The sequence below is a fragment of the Pipistrellus hanaki genome (genome assembly GCF_964339955.1).
Source record: "Pipistrellus hanaki genome assembly, chromosome: 8".
NCBI classification, from domain to species: Eukaryota; Metazoa; Chordata; class Mammalia; order Chiroptera; family Vespertilionidae; genus Pipistrellus; species Pipistrellus hanaki.
The window spans coordinates 32,088,591-32,096,161 of NC_140510.1; positions in this window are offsets into that span (position 1 = coordinate 32,088,591).

Sequence of the window (7,571 nt, forward strand, 5' to 3'; positions counted from 1 at the left end):
TTCAGAGAAGCACTGATATAACCTGAACATTAAATGCTAATAAGTGTCTTATCAAATTGAGGAAGATACATTTGGGATTTAATATATCTGACTTTCGGTTTTTCCCTGAGTGAAGCTCCAGTCAGCTGTCCTCATTTCTGTGTCGGCCACAGGACAGGGCAAGGCCCGTGTTAGAGGACCTGCCCAGTCTGACTTTACTTATCAGACAAGCTTATGGAAAATGTTGCTCCACTATCCAGACTGCTGAAGCAGTGAGGCCCATCAGATATGCAAACTCTAGCTATCTTATTATCTCTGCATGCAGTCTGCTACACAAAACAGAACCCTGAGATAATCCTGATCAGCATTAATCACTGAAACTTGAGGATGGAGAAATGGAGCAAGTGGAAAATTCTGGAAAGGGGACCTCAGGTAGGAATTGAAATTAGCACCAATGGGAGGTAGTGCCTGTGTTTCCTATTCTGCAGAGCTTCTGTTTTTTAAACTATCATTGTGCACAGAAACCTATCCACTGAGGATAAGATCTCTGAGGAATGACTTGTGACCATTGGCAAAATGAGCAGCTTGTTATCCCTTTGGGGAATTTAATAGTTGTTCCAGGAAATCCGAGTGTTTTCCATCTCAGGAAATCCTAGGATTTAATGTTGTTTTAGGAATTGAAAGTTCATTATGGAGAGAGGAAACTCAGCAGCTTTTCTGAACTATTTCCAATACATAATACATGATTCATATATGATAGGTCACCTGTGAAAAGTTATATCAAATCACCAGCAGACTTATTTGGCAGGATGTTTCTTGGCTGATGCAGAGTGAAAAAGCATGATTTTAAAGGGCCAGAGAAACAAACTGTGTTCCCAGTAGTTCCTAGCAGAGGCTGGGTAAATTTGACTTCACCTAAAATATTCAGATAGAAGAAAGAAAGAAATCTACACAGGAAGAAACTGGTAAATATACAGACCACAAGGGGATTTTGGAAACATGATGAATGAAAAATATTACTTTAATTACCTATATTAAATTTTTAATTTAAAAATTCCCTCAACTATTGGAGCTCCCCAAATTTCAAGAGGATCACATGATGATGTTTCCTAAAGGACTACATGCTTTATATATAATTTCAAATAAATGTTTAGAGGCTGCTTTAAATTTAATCTTAAGGGGCAATTCTAGAAAAATGGAATGGAAGAGGCTGTGTTAATTCTAGTTTGAGGAAAAAGAATTTCTAACAAAGCAACCAGATTCCAGGGCAGCATTTGCATCGCTCTGAAGAGTTAAAACAGACAGTATTAAATTTGTAAAAGCTTACCTTGCAGGAATGTGGAATTGGTTAATATCATTGTAGTCAGGAGGAAGGGAGTGTTATATTATTTATCCCAGGATCTTTGAAGGCAGCTTTTTTTTTTCTTTTCCCTCTTCAGCTGGTTCATTTTAGTGTTAATGAGCATTAAGCTCATATATCAAAGAGAGAATAATAAACCTTTAAATGTCAACCCAAAGGAGGTCTTTATTTTTCTACTTGAAGCTGTGAGGCAGTGAAGATAATTTAAGATATGAAAACCAGGAAAATTACATGAAGATTCATAAAGGGAAAATTGAAAGAGGCATGAAATTGCAGAGTATTTGAATAAGAGAGTATTCTACCTGTATATTTAGCACACAATGCTGAGGGGAAAGAATACTTTAATTGACAATGTGGAATTAGAAATTTGCAGTAAAAATTTGGAAAAGAAGACCCTTAAGCTTGTCTTTGAAATGACAAATGTGAACATTTATCATTAACTTTATAATCTCTAAGGATGAGCTGATTGATGGTTCGGACAGCATGTTTTCTGTCTTGTACATGGTTCTAAATTAGAAAAGAACGAATTAATGAAGGGTCATAGAGGGTGTTAGTAAAGGACTTAAATCATTGCAGTGCCCTTGCTGAGGCTAACAATAGTAAATGGGCTGAAGAGGTTAGGGCAGAATAAAATATTCCTCTTGACGACAGCAAGAGCAGGTCTCTCTGAATGACAGTATCACAATGTGCCAACTGAAAAGAAGCTTGAGTTAGAACAAATCCTTCGAACTGAGTGATTCAACAAATTCAATAGAGAAAGAAAAAATTTTATTCAATAACAAAACATACATGGACATAAAGGCATCTAGAGAGGTCTGCATGCAGCTACTCTGGGTGGTTCTGGGCATATAATTTAGGAGAAAGTTGGAACGTATTCAAACAAGTGAGCAGGTTATCTCAGAGAACTAATGGATGTGCCTTTTTTCTCTCTGACACAGAGCTTTTGTTAGAGCTGCTTTTGTTGTGATGTGGTTATTCTGGGCATATCTCTACATGCTTCCTAAATCTGATTCCATTTTTACTTTCTTGAAGCTTAGGTGGTGTCTGGTTTTAAACTGTGGGACCTAGAGAGCTGAAAGTGTACACCCAGAGAGGAACTTTGGAGAGAAGCCACGCAGATAATTGCAGATACCCAGGTCAAGGCCTACGCACATATTTGCAGGCGTTCTGGTCACCTTTGTGTGTGATAGGACCGAAGCTTCCTGACGCTCAAACCATCTGTCATTAGGTCTGATAGGTTACCATTCAAAATTCAGTCCTTGAAGACTTTTTTCAGATCTTAGAGTTACCCATGTGCCAGTAAAAGCTTATGAGAATGGCGATCTTCTATGTCTTTGTGAGTTCAGTTTTCAGCAACAGGTTAATGAACAATTTGGTAGGGAGTAGGAGAGCCAGAAATTATTTCATAAATTAGGTTAGGGTAACTGACTCATGGAAAATTATCTGGATTAATGGAAGGCTTCAAAGGAGAGACTTCCTTTTCTTTTCCTCTTTGTTCTTTTCTTCCTTCCCCAACTCCTTCTTTTTAAGGGCTTTCCTGAGAAACTTGTGCTGCTCACCTTCAGAAATGTCATGTGAGGTACACCAGTTATGAAGCACATGAAGCATCCTCATGCTGCCTTTTTCTTTGCTGTTTGCTAGTCCAGCCTCTCACATTTACAGAGGCCCTGTTCTCTTAGGCAGCTCAGGTGCCTGACTCTTGCTAACAAGTCAAGATCTGATAGAAAATTCACTCTAAGCTGTTAATGATTTAATGTGTGACTCCTGCTTTATAGAGAAACTAGAGGCCCGGTACACAAAATTCATGCACTGGGAAGGGTGTTCCTCAGTCCAGCCTGCACCCTCTCCAATCTGGGACCCCTCAGGGGATGTCCAACTGCAGGTTTAGGCCCGATCCTTTGCCAGCCTGATTGCCCCTAACTACCCTCCCCTGCTGGCCTGATCACTCCCAAGGTTTTTATTAGTATAGATATGACCCTTCACAGAACATTTTACTAACCCTGCTTTACAATAAGGGCTTAACAATTGAATCATTGGGACCAGACACCAAGATTTCCTTTCTTTGAATAGTGGAAGGAATAATTATCTTATCTTTAAGTTGCCCTGAAATTAAAATGAGATAATGACTTAGAAAAGTATAAAAGCACCAAATAAAGATAACTGTCTTTTTCATGTACTGAAAAGACAATAAAGTGGTAAAATGAAAAACACTATTTTTTAATTCTCCCCCATCCTTCCTTTACAGCCTTTATTTAAACTTTGAAATTTATTTAAAAAAAGAAGTTCACACAATTTTTATTTCTTTACATTAAATATTATTTTGTATTAGTTTCAGGATTTATATTAGTTACAGAATAGTGGTTAGACAATCGTATACTTTGCAAAATATCCCCCAATATTTTCAGTACCCACTTGGTATCATACCATCATTACAACATTATTGACTATATTCCATATTTAAGTGGAAATGGGTTTACAGGTTCCTTCCAGTCTTTCTTTTGTGTTGTTAGGCTTTCCATTTGTTTCTCACTTCTTCCCTCATTTTCCTTATATATTACCTCAATTGGCCATCAAAGTTCAGTGAAGGCACTGGGACATGCTGGTTAGCACTGAGAGCTTCTCTGAATCACTTCAGTCAGTCCGGTACCCTGCAGTGTGACACCCCTCCACTGAGGTGGCACCACCCCCCCAACCCCTGCCTCAGGGCTGCGGGTTCTTGTTCCTCTGTTTTGGGGCCACTGCAGAACCTCTCTCTCTGCAGGCGAGGCAGATCCCTGCCCGCTGGTCCCCTACCCCAGCCCAAGCCCCCTCTGGTGCACCCTGCCTCTCCAGGTTTTTGCCTTTGATCTATGGCATTGGTGACAGCACACTCCTAGTAAGCCTGGAACCCAGAGGGGCACAGGGTCAGTTCTTTGCCCAGAATGCTAGAGGTTGCAGTAGCATTTGCAGATGTTGCCCAGAGCCTGCTGGCGAAGGGAGCGCCTGTGTGGGGTGTCCTCAGAGAGGGATGGTGAGGCACTGCTCAGCGCCCTTTGGAACACCCACCTCTTGGCCAGTCGCTTTGCCAAAGCTGTGGCACTTGCCCTGGAGCTGCCCCTCAGGCAGCCCCGCAGTCGGGCCTCGGGCCTCTTCTTCCACATTCAGCCTCATTCATCCCTCTCTCCTGAAGTGCTTGGGCTCCAGGCCTGAAAGAAAAGAACCAAGACCAAGAAGGACAGAGGAAGTGAGTTTTAAATCCCCACATCCCATTCTCTGGATTTCTTCCCACACCTCCTCTCTGTGCCACATCTTGAACGGGCACCCTGAGGCCTGGCCACATGGCCTCTGGGCGGCTTGGTAGAGTCGGTCTCCATAAAGCTGTGAATCTGTGGCCAGAGGCCCGGTCTGGGTCTCAGCAACTCCATGCCTGCGATGTTCCTGGGGCCCCACAGAGTGGCTAAGCAGGCCCAGCCATTCCTCCCCTGGGCGACTATGTTCCTGGAGCCCCAGGAGAGTGGCTAGGCGGGCTGACCATGCCTCACCTGGGAAGTGATGTTCCCATGGGAGTGGCTAGGCAGACCACTGCCCCTTTCGGGGCCTATGATGGATCCAGACCATGAGGGTAGCATCTGGCGCTGCCCACCCCACCTCCCAAGGCCCCGATGGACTGGCACTTTGCCAGCTGTGTCTGGTGCTGCCCACCAGGCCTCCCCCTGGCCCTGATGGATCTGGACCCCCAGGGGTGGGCCATGGTGTTGCCCAGCCTGCCTGAATATGCAAATTTACCTGCCATCTTTGATGGGTTGATTTGCATACTCACTCTGATTGGCTGGTGGTGGTTGCTTGGCATAGGGGAGTGATGGTTAATTTGCATGTTTCTCTTTTTTTTAGTGTAGATGTATCTGCAAAGAAAAGGGAAGAGAGCAAATAGGAAGATGAGGGCAATGCTTAACCAAACCCAAGGAATAACTAATGAAAAGCTTTCAAACATTTTACACTTGCAAGAGGGAGACAATTTGGGATTATTATAGGTTCCCCGAATACTTTTTAAATAATTCTGTTTCTGTGTGAAGATAAAACAACTTGTATTTATGAGGACATTCATGTATATTTTACAAGGAGGTAAGGGCATTACTTTTTAAAATTACAGTCATATTTTCATTTCAGTACATATATATATATATATATATATATATATATATATTTACAAAGCAGCAGTCTTCTAAGGAGTACATTTTATACTCAAAAATAAATTAATTTTGGGGCACAAACACAAGACATCTTTAAAGAGAAATGTATTCCCCAGCTCAAATAAAAGTAATTCGATGCAAAACTAAATAATATAAATGGAAATTTTTTATTTTATGGCATAGTTTTCTTTTAGCTTGGATATACAAGGATGTAGAATACTTAAAGAATATTGATGGGAGAAAATTATGGGAAGTTGACGTATGACAAGAACAAGGAAAATTTGTTGGGAAATGATTTTTAGCATCAGTTCAGAGCATAGAAATCTGTCTCTTTTTAATTTAAGAAATCTGAATTAAGGTAGTGTCAGAAAGCAGAAAACTTGAACTACTAATTGAGGGGAATGTGATAAAGGAACCAATACCAAAGGGCCAGCAAGAACAGGCCAAGCGGCACCCAGCTAGAGGAGCTGCCTGGGCAGAGCTAATAGGCCCATGGCCTTCTGTAGTGGAAGCAACTAAATCATGTTGAGCTGGTAGAAGAGAGTTGGAAAAACAAAAATTTTAGCCAGTCTTACTCTCTTTCCATCCAGCTATTTCTTGCCCCCACTCCTCTTTGGTAAAAACCGAAGGGAAACCAAAATGCAAGTGAGCTTGTGGACAAAATCTGTATAGACCAACCCTTTGGAGAACAGAGCTTGGTGTGGATCCAGAGGGCTGAAAGGAAACTATCCAATACAATTGCCCATTGTCATATTATCAATTTGAATTCAATCTCTTTCCATTTTTATGCCTGAATTGCTCATTTTCCCATTTTCAAGACTAGTTTCGTTGTAGCATTAATGTTCTCGCTAAGTTTTCAGGCTATTTCTTTTGTTCTCATTTTGTCCTTACAATTTCACAAAATTTTTATCGTCTTTCCTCTGACTAACATTATCCCTTGGTGCTGAGTACAATCACGGTTGCTATTCTTGGATTTCACAGCTGTTCTGGAAATTGGGAGGCCTATATTTCATAAAATGTGTAATAGTTTCTCAAATTACATTTATTGAGATATTATACCAAGAAGATAAAAGTTGGTTATTAAGAAACAGGTATATAAAAGAAACACTAATTCAAACTATAGTTTGGACTCCCCGCATTATGTTATGCAACAAGAATGCACAATAATAGGTCCACAGCTTTCTCCTCTCTAGAATCCTATGACAGTGACCCAAATTTTGCTCCCTGTCTCCTTCTTGAGAGACTGTGTTTAATTGATAGGAGAAATGTTAGGTCAACATACAGCATATGATGATGAACTTGTAAGAGAGTAGAAAAGAAGAAAATACTTGCTTGGGGGCTGGATATGGAGGGAAAGCTGGGAAAATTTTGATGAGGTTGTCTGAAATATCTGGAGTATAAAAGAATTAGATAGGAGAACAAAGAGGATTCCTGAGGACTATGTATTTTTAAGGTATCACTATTATTTGCTTTATGTAGCAATATTTTAAGGTGTGTATGTGTGTTTAATTCCTTTGGTAGTTAATTGTATTCCCTCAAGCCATGCCACTAATTTAAATTAAGACTATGTAGAAATCAAATTTATAAAAATTAGTCTTTTGGAAGTTGTCAGTCGGGTTCTAGATCTTACTTAGGCACATGGGTGGGTATAAGGAGGTCCCACTAGTCTTAATTGTAGGATGCCCTTCAGACAGGCCTGTGAAATTAGACCACCAATATGCTTCCAGTGAGACGTAAGCAGCATTACTGTGACTTGTGACATAAGTGGGGTATCTGGTGGCTCAATACTCCCCTGCAATCTCTCCTCCCCATGATGAAGACAATGCCTTGGGGAGGGAAGTATTAAATGCTAGAGTCTAATGTTTGTTTCCTGGGAAGTTACCCATTTTCCAGCAGGGCAAGTGTGTCTGAAGATGAATTATTAATATAGACATGGTCACAGATCTCTCCTCTCCTAATACTAATCATGTTATTTTGAAATCAGTTTTTCTCCTTCCTTTCCTCTCCTAGAGAGGAAGGATTCATAGTGCAACTGATAACAGAAAGAATTTTCCGAGAGAGGT